Source organism: Phyllobates terribilis, unplaced genomic scaffold (assembly GCF_046119375.1).
Source record: "Phyllobates terribilis strain yellow unplaced genomic scaffold, ASM4611937v1 Scaffold_11__3_contigs__length_659146591, whole genome shotgun sequence".
Taxonomy (NCBI): Eukaryota; Metazoa; Chordata; class Amphibia; order Anura; family Dendrobatidae; genus Phyllobates; species Phyllobates terribilis.
Window position 1 is genome coordinate 24,212,309 of NW_027362771.1, and position 13,101 is coordinate 24,225,409.

Below are 13,101 nucleotides of genomic sequence, written 5' to 3' on the forward strand. Positions count from 1 at the left end.
ATCTCGGAGCCCCAAAATTATTTTCCGGGCTAGATGCAGCTAAAAATTATTTTTAATTTTAAATCTGGTGAAGCTTTAGTATAGATGGTCTAATAGGATCAGTGCTGCACACTGCTACAAAGCCCAAATTATTTTCCAGTCAAGATACAGATAAACATGATTAGTAATTTGAAAGCTTAAAACGGTTGGTAGGGTGATTTTAACCAATCATCAAGCTTTTACTCTCCCCAGGATGACACAGGGGAAGAAAAGTCGTTTCGGATCCATGATTTGTTCATCTTTATGAACGTGAGTCTGTCTACATTATCAGTGGAGAGCCGCGTGCGCTTATCTGTCAGCACACCACCAGCAGCGCTGAACACACGTTCAGACAGAACGCTGGCTGCGGGGCATGACAAGATCTCCAAGGCGTAAGTGGCTAGCTCCGGCCATTTATCCAGATTCGAAGCCCAAAAAGAGCAAGGGTCCAGTGACACAGTCGTGGCTTCAATGTTTACTTGGAGATACTCCTGTACCATCGTCTCTAGGCGTTGACTATGTGTCAGACTTCTTGTCTCCTGTGGCCTTGCAAAGGATGGGCTAAAAAAGTGGTGAAATGATTCCGCAAAATTGATGTTACCAGCAGATACTGTGGTTCTGTTACGGTTTGAGTGCTGAACACTTGACAGGCCCACGGTTGGCAAGTTGGAACTGTGAGATTCACTACGTGCACCACTGGTATTTTGTGGAAAAGCACATGTAAGATTCTGCAACAGTCTCTGCTGATACTCCTGCATGCGTGCATCCCTTTCTATGGCAGGAATAATTTCTGCAAATTTACTTTTGTACCGGGGATCTAACAGTGTGGCAACCCAGTAGTCAGGATTATTTCTAATTCTCACAATTCGAGGGTCATGTTGCAGGTAGTGCAGCAAGAAGGCACTCATGTGTGTTGCGCATCCAGGAGCACCAAGTCCCTGTTGTGTTGGTGGCGAGGTAACAATCATGCTTCCTTCCTCTGTCCTCTCCCCCCAACCTCGCACAACAGAAATGTGATCAAGGTCTCCCTCATCTGATGAGTCTTCCATCAGTTCGTCCTCCACTTCTTCCTGGGCTCCTGCACCTTCCTCACTAGTTTGGCTGCTACCATGCGCCCTGGTAAAACCATCTCCCCCACCCTCACATGCCTGCCGCCTTGGTGCTGCCGACCGTCTGGACCTTGCAGATGTTAGCCCTTCCGCATACAACTCCTCCTCCTCTACTTCCTCCACCTCCTCTTGTGCCACCACCTGACTCCGAATTCTGTTTAACATGTGCTCCAGCATGTAAATCACCGGAATAGTCATGCTGATAATGGCATCGTCAGCACTAAACATCTTCGTCGCCATTTCAAAACTGTGCAGAAGGGTGCATAGGTCCCTGATCTGAGACCACTCCTCCAGCGTGATTTGCCCCACCTCTGAATCTCGTTGGCCCAAGCTATACGTCAGAACGTATTGCACCAGGGCTTGTCGGTGCTGCCACAGTCGCTGCAACATGTGCAGAGTTGAATTCCACCGGGTAGGCACATCGCATTTTAGCCAGTGAAGTGGCAGGCCCAACGACTTCTGTAGAGATGTAAGTTGCTGAGCTGCGGGATGCGAACGGCGGAAGTGAGCACACAGCGACCGTGCCCTCTGCAGAAGGCCATCTAGTCTGGGATAGTGGGCTAAAAATTGCTGGACAGGTTCAACACGTGAGCCATACAAGGCACGTGTGTGACATTGCCCCGGCGAAGGGCCGCACCCAGGTTTGCAGCATTGTCGCATACGGCCTTCCCTGGTTTCAGGTCCAGTGGAGACAACCATTCATGAAATTGGTTCTCCAGAGCTGACCACAACTCCTCAGCTGTGTGACTCACATTTCCCAGACATTTCAATGTAAAAACCGCCTGATGACGTTGAGCCCTACTGCCAGCATAGTAAGGAGGTGTGCAGGATCCCTTCTGCGCAGTTAGAAAGCTTGTGGCATGACCAGACAGGCTTTGGGTGCAGGTGGAAGACCGAGAGGAGGTTGAGGAGGCAGAAGCAGTGGAGGAACTTTGACATAAAGAGGATTGACGCACAACTCGTGGGGACGGCAAGACTTGGACAGCATCCCCTTGTCCTGCTGTCACCATAGTTACCCAGTGCCCAGTCAGCGACATGTAACGCCCCTGTCCATGCCTACTCGTCCATGTGTCTGTGGTGAAATGCACCCTGTCACACACAGAGTTTCTCAAAGAAGCGGTGATGTTGTGTGCGACATGCTGGTGGAGCGCAGGCACACCTTTCTTTGAGAAGTAGTGCCGACTGGGCATCTGGTACTGGGGCACTGCGACGGACATAAGGTCTCGAAAATCCTCTGTGTCCACCAGGTGGAAAGGCAGCATTTCTGTAGCCAAGAGCTTGCAGATGGTGAAATTCAACCTCTTAGCTTTCTCATGGCTAGGAGGAAATGGTCTTTTACTTGTCCACATCTGAGGGACCGAGGGCTGGCTATTGTGCTTAGACGGGGTTGATAAGGGTGTCCCCGGCAAACTGCCGGTCTGTGAGGAAGATGCAGGCGGACATGTTAGGTTGCCTTGATCCAAAGGTGGTGCTATCGATGTCGGACAGTGCTCAACACCAGCTGGTGTTACCACCTCCAAAGAAAATGATGACCTGCCAATCACGCTGGCTGTTGCGGGTAAAGAGGTGGCAGGTCTGCGCCCCAAAACAGGTGTGACTGCTGTCCCCCCAGTCACAGAGGATGAAGAGGCCGCGGATGCACAAGATATGGCAGACGGTGATTGGCCCGGCCGGCTAGGCCGCATTGTAGCACACTGAGCTTCCCACTGCAACTTATGCTTCATGTCCATGTGCCGGTTCATGCATGAAGTACTCAAACTATGTATTTTTTGGCCTCTACTTAGCTTTTGCTGACAAATGTTACAGATAACACGAGTTGGGTCATCTTTATCGATCTGAAAAAATGCCCAGGCTATGCAAGGCTTAGCACCCATGCGACCTGAAGAGCCACCACGACTTGTGGTGAGAGGCAGAGTTGTGTTTGAGGATGCAGTTGTTGACGTGCTTCCAGTACTACGTCTCTGTCCAGGAAGGCGCAACCTGACCTCGTCGTCACTAGCATCTTCCTCCACCTCCTCTGCTGACCTCATCTCTTGGCTGACTGTGGGTTGACAGTAAGTGGGATCTCCGACCTCATCATCATCACCCTGTGCGTTATCACACCCGTCGTCCTCAGAGCCAACCTGTTCCTGCCCTGACAAAAAACTAAAGTTGTCGCTCCAATCAGGTATTTGAGTCTTATCATCGTCTTCCTCATTGTCTCCACCAACAGGAGTTACAGTTTGGGAATGAGGGTCTACATTATGGTCAGAACCTTCTGCGTCTGGTCCTGGATCCGACTCATAAAGATTCTGGGCATCAGTGCAGATCATTTCCTCGTCTGGATTCACAGAAGCGCTGGAGTCGACCTCTGATTCCCAGGCTATAGTATGAGTAAACAGCTCTGCAGACTCAACCATCTGTTCTACCTCATACTCAGACGGGCAGCTGGAGATTTGGGAGCTGTGAGGAAGCAAGTGCGATTTGGGTGACACCTTTGAGGACTGGAGTATTTGTGATGTTGAAGTTGATGTGGAGGAGAGCCCACTTAAAGGAGCACTTGATATCCGTTGAAGCACCTGCTGTTTTTGTGCCTCATCTGGAATTTGTAGCGATTGGCGTGGCCGTAAGAAAGGGATCTTATCACATTGTCCGATAAAAGAAGTAGACATTTTAGTTTGGCTGGAAGATGGTCTTTCTTCTGCAGATGTTACTGTTGCTTTAACACCTACCCCACGGACACAACCTTTTTTCCCCTTCCCAACACGCCTATTCCCCTTTCCACCAGCAGCAGGCCTTTTTCCACTCATTTTGGTGGTTAACTAATTCACAACTCTGGAGTTGTTTGCACAAAAAAACAATGGATGGTAACCGAGGAGAGCTGAGTGGCCAAACTGTGGTATTAGGCCAAAACTATTGGCTGGGTTAGATGCAGAAAAAAATTATTTTGAATTTGCAACCTGATGGAGGTCAGTATAGATGGACTAATACAAATAGTCCCACACACAGCTAGAAGCCCAAATATTTTTTCAGAGGTACTGTAGATGCAGATAAAAATTAGTTTTAATTTGCAACCTGATGGAGGTCAGTATAGATGGACTAATAGAGAAAGTCCGACACACTACTAGAAGGCCAAATATTTTTTCAGAGGTAGATGCAGAAAAAAATATATTCAGTTTGCAACCTGATGGAGGTCAGTATAGATGCACTAATACAAATAGTCCCACACACAGCTAGAAGCCCAAATATTTTTTCAGAGGTACTGTAGATGCAGATAAAAATTATTTTTAATTTGCAACCTGATGGAGGTCAGTATAGATGGACTAATAGACCAAGTCCCACACACCGCTAGAAGCCCAAATATTTTTTCAGAGCTAGATGCAGAAAAAAATTATTTTTAATTTGCAACCTGATGGAGGTCAGTATAGATGGACTAATAGACCAAGTCCCACACACCGCTAGAAGCCCAAATATTTTTTCAGAGCTAGATGCAGAAAAAAATTATTTTTAATTTGCAACCTGATGGAGGTCAGTATAGATGGACTAATAGACCAAGTCCCACACACCGCTAGAAGCCGAAATATTTTTTCAGAGCTAGATGCAGATAAAAATTATTTTTAATTTGCAACCTGATGGAGGTCAGTATAGATGGACTAATAGACCAAGTCCCACACACCGCTAGAAGCCCAAATATTTTTTCAGAGCTAGATGCAGAAAAAAATTATTTTTAATTTGCAACCTGATGGAGGTCAGTATAGATGGACTAATAGACCAAGTCCCACACACCGCTAGAAGCCCAAATATTTTTTCAGAGCTAGATGCAGAAAAAAATTATTTTTAATTTGCAACCTGATGGAGGTCAGTATAGATGGACTAATAGACCAAGTCCCACACACCGCTAGAAGCCGAAATATTTTTTCAGAGCTAGATGCAGAAAAAAATTATTTTTAATTTGCAACCTGATGGAGGTCAGTATAGATGGACTAATAGACCAAGTCCCACACACCGCTAGAAGCCCAAATATTTTTTCAGAGCTAGATGCAGAAAAAAATTATTTTTAATTTGCAACCTGATGGAGGTCAGTATAGATGGACTAATAGACCAAGTCCCACACACCGCTAGAAGCCCAAATATTTTTTCAGAGCTAGATGCAGAAAAAAATTATTTTTCATTTGCAACCTGATGGAGGTCAGTATAGATGGACTAATAGACCAAGTCCCACACACCGCTAGAAGCCCAAATATTTTTTCAGAGCTAGATGCAGAAAAAAATTATTTTTAATTTGCAACCTGATGGAGGTCAGTATAGATGGACTAATAGACCAAGTCCCACACACCGCTAGAAGCCCAAATATTTTTTCAGAGCTAGATGAAGAAAAAAATTATTTTTAATTTGCAACCTGATGGAGGTCAGTATAGATGGACTAATAGACCAAGTCCCACACACTGCTAGAAGCCCAAATATTTTTTCAGAGCTAGATGCAGAAAAAAATTATTTTTAATTTGCAACCTGATGGAGGTCAGTATAGATGGACTAATAGACCAAGTCCCACACACCGCTAGAAGCACAAATATTTTTTCAGAGCTAGATGCAGAAAAAAATTATTTTTAATTTGCAACCTGATGGAGGTCAGTATAGATGGACTAATAGACCAAGTCCCACACACTGCTAGAAGCCCAAATATTTTTTCAGAGCTAGATGCAAAAAAAAATTATTTTTAATTTGCAACCTGATGGAGGTCAGTATAGATGGACTAATAGACCAAGTCCCACACACCGCTAGAAGCCCAACTATTTTTTCAGAGCTAGATGCAGAAAAAAATTATATTCAATTTGCAACCTGCTGGAGGTCAGTATAGAAGGACTAATAGAACAAGTCCCACACACTGCTAGAAGCCCAAATATTTTTTCAGAGCTAAATGAAGAAAAAAATTATTTTTAATTTGCAACCTGATGGAGGTCAGTATAGATGGACTAATAGACCAAGTCCCACACACTGCTACAAGCCCAAATATTTTTTCAGAGCTAGATGCAGAAAAAAATTATCTTTAATTTGCAACCTGATGGAGGTCAGTATAGATGGACTAATAGACCAAGTCCCACACACTGCTAGAAGCCCAAATATTTTTTCAGAGCTAGATGCAGAAAAAAATTATTTTTAATTTGCAACCTGATGGAGGTCAGTATAGATGGACTAATAGACCAAGTCCCACACACTGCTAGAAGCCCAAATATTTTTTCACAGCTAGATGCAGAAAAAAATTAATTTTAGTTTGCAACCTGATGGAGGTCAGTATAGATGGACTAATAGACCAAGTCCCACACACTGCTAGAAGCCCAAATATTTTTTCAGAGCTAGATGCAGAAAAAAATTATTTTTAATTTGCAACCTGATGGAGGTCAGTATAGATGGACTAATAGACCTTGTCCCACACACCACTAGAAGCCCAACTATTTTTTCAGAGCTAGATGCAGAAAAAAATTATATTCAATTTGCAACCTGCTGGAGGTCAGTATAGAAGGACTAATAGAACAAGTCCCACACACTGCTAGAAGCCCAAATATTTTTTCAGAGCTAAATGAAGAAAAAAATTATTTTTAATTTGCAACCTGATGGAGGTCAGTATAGATGGACTAATAGACCAAATCCCACACACTGCTAGAAGCCCAAATATTTTTTCAGAGCTAGATGCAGAAAAAAATTATATTCAGTTTGCAACCTGATGGAGGTCAGTATAGATGGACTAATAGAATGATGCTATGCCCAAAAGATTTTACTTCACTAGGTGCAGTAAAAAAATTGGTATTCTATACACAGGTGTTATATCTTGCAACACAGATAGGCTACTCCACTGACTAACACACTCTGCAATAGGCCAAAAAGGATTAGCTTTGCTAGATTCAGCCAAATGCTGTGAAAAAAACTTGCACAGCACTGGCACAGACCTGCCTGGCAAAAACTGATAGGAACTCATGTAACCTAGTCCTGAAGAGGACTCCAATTACAATTAGTCTTTACTCCCACAACCTATCTATTTAAGAGCACAGACCTCCCTGATAAAAGTCGTAGGAAATGCTGTAACCTAGTCCTTAAAAGGACTGCAATCACAACTATTCCCTACTCCCAAGCTATCTGTATATTTGTGCGAAAATTGGCTTGAAATTAACAAGGTATAGCGCACACAGCAACAGCGGTGCCGTCTAACACGCAGCTGCAGCAGTGAGAAAATGGTGGCGACGGGGAAAATGGCTTGGTCTTATAGGGCAAGGACATGTGACATACACTGCCAATGACACATGCCCTTGCTTGTGTGAAAAAAAGCACTTCGCTCCGTGTGTGCGCTGCTGATAGGCTGACAGATTGCACCTCCCCACTGCAAATGCGGGAAAGAGAAAAAAAAATGGAGATTTTCATTGTTCCTGCAGAGATCCATCCCCTGCCCCTCCCCCCACCCCGCTGTACACTCAAACTGCGTATTAACATTAATTTTCATCATTACTGAGAAAAAATCCAGTTATGATTTTGGTGCACGAACAGTTATCGAACATAACCTCGAACAGCCGAATTTTTCTCAAATTGTTCGTGTTCGCCGAACGGCTCGAACACCGCCCAAAACAGCTCGAATTTGAGATTAGCGAACAGTTCGAGTAGAACAACGTTCATCTCTAGTAACGAGTTGATTAGGAGCGGCGTCTAACTGGTCTTTAGGAGCCAGAACTCATAATGATTTGTAGGGGATCAAATACTTATTTCTCACTGCAAAATGCAAAATAAGTTATCTAATTTATACAATGTAATTTTCTTGACTTTTTGGGATATTCTATCTCTCAATGTTAAAATGTACCTACCCTTAAAATTATAGACTGTTCATGTCTTTGTCAGTCGGCAAATTTACAAAAACAGCAAGGGATCAAATACTTATTTCCCCCACTGTATATATATATATATATATATATATATAGAGAGAGAGAGAGAGAGAGAGATACACTTATATATCCTGTATGTCCTGTATGTATATTTAAAATACAAAGGAAATGTGCATCTTTAAGTTTAGGCCTTTCAGAGATCATTTCATCTTCAACTAGCTTGACTATTCACAATAACATTAATTATGACCTGGGGTGCCCAAACTTTTACATGCCACTGTATTGCTATTTGTGCGAAGTGGTGCAATTTCAATTTTCACCCAGTACAGCAGGAAAGAATCAGCCCTAGGATAGTTGATATATTTTGTTCATGTGACAATTAGAGATGAGCGTTGTTCGACTCGAACTGTTCGCCAATCTCAAATTCGAGCTGTTTTGGGCGGTGTTCGAGCCGTTCGGCGAACACGAACGATTTGAAAAAAATTCGGCTGTTCGAGGTTATGTTCGATAACTGTTCGTGCACCAAAATCATAACTGGATTTTTTCTCAGTAATGCTGAAAATTAATGTTAATACGCAGTTTGAGTGCACAGTGGGTCGGGGGGAGGGGCAGGGGATGGATCTCGGCAGGAATAATGAAGATCTCCATTTTTTTTTCTCTTTCCCGCATTTACAGTGGGGAGGTGCAATCTGTCAGCCTATCAGCAGAGCACACACGGAGCGAACTCCTTTTTTTCACACAAGCAAGGGCATGTGTCATTGGCAGTGTATGTCACATGTCCTTGCCCTACAAGACCCAGCCATTTTCCCCGTCGCCACCATTTTCTCACTGTTGCAGCTGCGTGTTAGACGGCACCGCTGTTGCTGCGTGCACTATACCTTGTTAATTTAAAGCCAATTTTCGCACAAATCTACAGATAGCTTGGGAGTAGGGAATAGTTGTGATTGCAGTCCTTTTAAGGACTAGGTTACAGCATTTCCTACGACTTTTATCAGGCAGGTCTGTGCTCTTAAATAGATAGGTTGGGAGTAAAGACTAATTGTAATTGGAGTCCTTTTCAGGACTAAGTTACATCAGTTCCTATCAGTTTTTGCCAGGCAGGTCTGTGCCAGTGCTGTGCAAGTTTTTTTCACAGCATTTGGCTAAATCTAGCAAAGCTAAGCCTTTTTGGCCTATTGCAGAGTGTGTTAGTCAGTGGAGTAGCCTATCTGTGTTGCAAGCTACATCACCTGTGTATACAATACCAATTTTTTTACTGCACCTAGTGAAGTAAAACCTTTTGGGCATAGCATCATTCTATTAGTCCATCTATACTGACCTCCATAAGGTTGCAAATTGAATATAATTTTTTTCTGCATCTAGCTCTGAAAAAATATTTGGGCTTCTAGCAGTGTGTGGGACTTGTTCTATTAGTCCATCTATACTGACCTCCATCAGGTTGCAAATTAAAAATGATTTTTATCTGCATCTAGCTCTGAAAAAATATTGGGCTTCTAGCAGTGTGTGGAACTTGGTCTATTAGTCCATCTATACTGACCTCCATCAGGTTGCAAATTAAAAATAATTTTTATCTGCATCTAGCTCTGAAAAAATATTTGGGTTTCTAGCAGTGTGTGGGACTTGTTCTATTAGTCCATCTATACTGACCTCCATCAGGTTGCAAATTAAAAATAATTTTTATCTGCATCTAGCTCTGAAAAAATATTTGGGCTTCTAGCAGTGTGTGGGACTTGTTCTATTAGTCCATCCATACTGACCTCCATCAGGTTGCAAATTGAACATCATTTTTTTCTGCATCTAGCTCTGAAAAATTATTTGGTCTTCTAGCAGTGTGTGGGACTTGTTCTATTAGTCCATCTATACTGACCTCCATCAGGTTGCAAATTGAATTTCATTTTTTTCTGCATCTAGCTCTGAAAAAATATTTGGGCTTCTAGCAGTGTTTGGGACTTGGTCTATTAGTCCATCTGTACTGATCTGCATCAGGTTGCAAATTGAATATAATTTTTTTCTGCATCTAACTCTGAAAAAATAGTTGGGCTTCTAACAGTGTGTGGGACTTGTTCTATTAGTCCATCTATACTGACCTCCATCAGGTTGCAAATTGAATATAATTTTTTTCTGCATCTAGCTCTGAAAAAATATTTGGGCTTCTAGCAGTGTGTGGGACTTGGTCTATTAGTCCATCTATACTGACCTCCATCAGGTAGCAAATTAAAAATATTTTTTATCTGCATCTAGCTCTGAAAAAATATTTGGGCTTCTAGCAGTGTGTGCGACTTGTTCTATTATTCCATCTATACTGACCTCCATCAGGTTGCAATTTTAATATAATTTTTTTCTGCATCTAGCTCTGAAAAAATATTTGGGCTTCTAGCAGTGTGTGGGACTTGGTCTATTAGTCCATCTATACTGACCTCCATCAGGTTGCAAATTGAATATAATTTTTTTCTGCATCTAGCTCTGAAAAAATATTTGGGCTTCTAGCAGTGTGTGGGACTTGGTCTATTAGTCCATCTATACTGACCTCCATCAGGTTGCAAATTGAATATAATTTTTTTCTGCATCTAGCTCTGAAAAAATATTTGGGCTTCTAGCAGTGTGTGGGACTTGTTCTATTAGTCCATCTATACGGACCTCCATCAGGTTGCAAATTGAATATAATTTTTTTCTGCATCTAGCTCTGAAAAAATATTTGGGCTTCTAGCAGTGTGTGGGACTTGTTCTATTAGTACATCTATACTGACCTCCATCAGGTTGCAAATTGAATATAATTTTTTTCTGCATCTAGCTCTGAAAAAATATTTGGGCTTCTAGCAGTGTGTGGGACTTGGTCTATTAGTCCATCTATACTGACCTCCATCAGGTAGCAAATTAAAAATATTTTTTATCTGCATCTAGCTCTGAAAAAATATTTGGGCTTCTAGCAGTGTGTGCGACTTGTTCTATTATTCCATCTATACTGACCTCCATCAGGTTGCAATTTTAATATAATTTTTTTCTGCATCTAGCTCTGAAAAAATATTTGGGCTTCTAGCAGTGTGTGGGACTTGGTCTATTAGTCCATCTATACTGACCTCCATCAGGTTGCAAATTGAATATAATTTTTTTCTGCATCTAGCTCTGAAAAAATATTTGGGCTTCTAGCAGTCTGTGGGACTTGTTCTATTAGTCCATCTATACTGACCTCCATCAGGTTGCAAATTAAATATAATTTTTATCTGCATCTAACTCTGAAAAAATATTTGTGCTTCTAGCAGTGTGTGGGACTTGGTCTATTAGACCATCTATACTGACCTCCATCAGGTTGCAAATTGAATATAATTTTTTTCTGCATCTAACCCAGACAATAGTTTTGGCCTAATACCACAGTTTGGCCACTCAGCTCTGCTCGGTTCCCATCCATTGTTTTTTTGTGCAAACAACTCCAGAGTTGTGAATTAGTTAACCACCAAAATGAGTGGAAAAAGGCCTGCTGCTGGTGGAAAGGGGAATAGGCGTGTTGGGAAGGGGAAAAAAGGTTGTGTCCATGGGGTAGGTGTTAAAGCAACAGTAACATCTGCAGAAGAAAGACCATCTTCCAGCCAAACTAAAATGTCTACTTCTTTTAGCGGACAATGTGATAAGATCCCTTTCTTACGGCCACGCCAATCGCTACAAATTCCAGATGAGGCACAAAAACAGCAGGTGCTTCAACGGATATCAAGTGCTCCTTTAAGTGGGCTCTTCTCCACATCAACTTCAACATCACAAATACTCCAGTCCTCAAAGGTGTCACCCCAATCGCACTTGCTTCCTCACAGCTCCCAAATCTCCAGCTGCCCGTCTGAGTATGAGGTAGAACAGATGGTAGAGTCTGCAGAGCTGTTTACTCATACTATAGCCTGGGAATCAGAGGTCGGCTCCAGCGCTTCTGTGAATCCAGACGAGGAAATGATCTGCACTGATGCCCAGAATCTTTATGAGTCGGATCCAGGACCAGACGCAGAAGGTTCTGACCATAATGTAGACCCTCATTCCCAAACTGTAACTCCTGTTGGTGGAGACAATGAGGAAGACGATGATGAGGCTCAAATACCTGATTGGAGCGACAACTTTAGTTTTTAGTCAGGGCAGGAACAGGTTGGCTCTGAGGACGACGGGTGTGATAACACACAGGGTGATGATGATGAGGTTGGAGATCCCACTTACTGTCAACCCACAGTCAGCCAAGAGATGAGGTCAGCAGAGGAGGTGGAGGAGGATGCTAGTGACGACGAGGTCAGGTTGCGGCTTCCTGGACAGAGACGTAGTACTGGAAGCACGTCAACAACTGCATCCTCAAACACAACTCTGCCTCGGACCACAAGTCGTGGTGGCTCTTCAGGTCGCATGGGTGCTAAGCCTTGCATAGCCTGGGCATTTTTTCAGATCGATAAAGATGACCCAACTCGTGTTATCTGTAACATTTCTCAACAAAAGCTAAGTAGAGGCCAAAAAATACATAGTTTGAGTACTTCATGCATGAACCGGCACATGGACATGAAGCATAAGTTGCAGTGGGAAGCTCACTGTGCTACAATGCGGCCTAGGCGGCCGAGACAACCACCGTCTGCCCCATCTTGTGCATCTGTGGCCTCTTCATCCTCTGTGACTGGGGGGACAGCAGTCACACCTGTTTTGGGACGCAGACCTGCCACCTCTTTACCCGGAACAGCCAGCGTGATTGGCAGGTCATCATTTTCTTTGGAGGTGGTAACACCAGCTGGTGTTGAGTGCTGTCCGACATCGATAGCACCACCTTTGGATCAAGGCAACCTAACATGTCCGCCTGCATCTTCCTCACAGACCGGCAGTTTGCCGGGGACAACCTTATCAACCCCGTCTAAGCATAACAGCCGGCCCTCGGTCCCTCAGATGTGGACAAGTAAAAGACCATTTCCTCATAGCCATGAGAAAGCTAAGAGGTTGAATTTCACCATCTGCAAGCTCTTGGCTACAGAAATGCTGCCTTTCCGCCTGGTGGACACAGAGGATTTTCGAGACCTTATGTCCGTCGCAGTGCCCCAGTACCAGATGCCCAGTCGGCACTACTTCTCAAAGAAAGGTGTGCCTTGCGCTCCACCAGCATGTCGCACACAACATCACCG